Source organism: Eumetopias jubatus, unplaced genomic scaffold (assembly GCF_037043125.1).
Source record: "Eumetopias jubatus isolate StellerSeaLion01/CBP00866 unplaced genomic scaffold, mEumJub1_p1.0 scaffold_15, whole genome shotgun sequence".
NCBI classification, from domain to species: domain Eukaryota; kingdom Metazoa; phylum Chordata; class Mammalia; order Carnivora; family Otariidae; genus Eumetopias; species Eumetopias jubatus.
In genome coordinates, this window is record NW_028274821.1 from 63,480,539 (window position 1) to 63,482,242 (window position 1,704).

The following is a 1,704-nucleotide window of genomic DNA, read 5'->3' on the forward strand; positions in this document are numbered from 1 at the left end:
GTTTATCAGATTTAATTTTTTTATTTTTTTAAATTTATTATTTATTTGAGAGAGAGACAGACAGAGATAGTGAGAGAGAGCATGAACAGGGAGGAGAGGGAGAAGCAGGCTCCCCATCGAGCAGGGAGCCCAACACAGGGCTCGAACCCAGGACCCTGGATCATGACCTGAGCCGAAGGCAGATGCTTAACCCACTGAGCCACCCAGGTGCCCCGGTTTATCAGATTTAAATGTAAATCATATTTAAATCAAAACAAATCCAAATTTAAATTATAAAATCCATTGGATGGCATTTAATTTTCTTTCTACGTTCTAAATCAGTTAACTTAGCCGCAATTATTTGTTCATGAGAAGTCTTTTTTCTTTTAAGTTTTTTTATTTATTTATAAGAGAGAGAGAAAGAGAGCACAGAGGGCAGAGTAGAGGGAGAGGGACAAGCAGACTCCACACAGGGTGCAGAGCCCCATGCAGGGCTTGATCTCATGACCCTGAGGTCATGACCCAAGCTGAAACCAAGAGTCCAACACCCAACTGACTGTGCTACACAGGGGCCCCTCATGAGAAGTCTTAGTAAAACTCTGTAGTGAGTCCATCTTGACTATTTGCCCACTCTGCCTCCTATAGTCACCCCAGAGACATTTTAGTTCTAACACTATTGCCTCTATCTAGAACATCTCTAAATTCCTCTTTCAGAATTCCCTTCTGAAGTTTACTTTCTGTCTTCCCAGGTAGAAAGTCATTCCCCTTTCGAGAATGGTTTTTTAGAAATGGTCTAGTCTATTAGAAACAAAAAAGGATGAACTTTGATCACCTAGTCAATTAGATGAAGGGGTGGGGAAGTGAAGAAGGTAAAGATGAAGGGTATACACATAAACCAAGGGAATTGATTTAGCTGGGGGTCTTATAAATTGGACCTGAAAGCAATCTTTAGACAGGAATTTTTTAATGGAAGAAAATGTCCTTAATACTTTCAAATTCTTAGAGATCATCTTGCTTTCAAATGTTTTAAAAATGCATATTTAAAATGATAAGGGAAACTGAATATAGGAAGACTACAGACTTTTCTATACTTTACTTTTTTCTGATACAGCATTGTAACCTGAGCATTACAAATATCTTTTAGTAAGAGAACAGATTTTATTCCACTTCAAATGCATTTTTATATGTACGATTTTTTTAAATTGGATAACAGATTTTATCTTCTAAGCCTCTCATAGGCTATAAATCTTGGTTCTTTTATTTAAACTTAAAGAGAATTTTTAAAAACACATAGGAAAAAAATTTAGATAGTTTTAAAGTTTGTGTCTCTGCTTAAAATCTTTTGAAAACAAAATTCAAAAGTTTAACTCTAAATGCAAAATTTTTCAGTTACCAATAGACTCACATTATATTCATAACAATGTTACACATGACTTTAACCAAATTTTGAAAGTTAGGAGATCAGCAGTAGTGTCAGAAAGTAACTCCTGTAATGTTACTTTCCCAATATGCCTCACCCATGCGAATTTTCCCAGGGGACATTTCAAATAATTGTTACCAGAAGTTAATTGAATAAGAAATTTTTAAAAAATAAGAAATTATGTTTATTTATAACCTTATCCAGGAAGGACTAAAGATGATTACAAAACTATATATAATTCAACGAGATTTTTTTTTAAAGCAAGGGAAGGATTAAAAAGAAAATGAATGTGGGGAAAGTAAGCC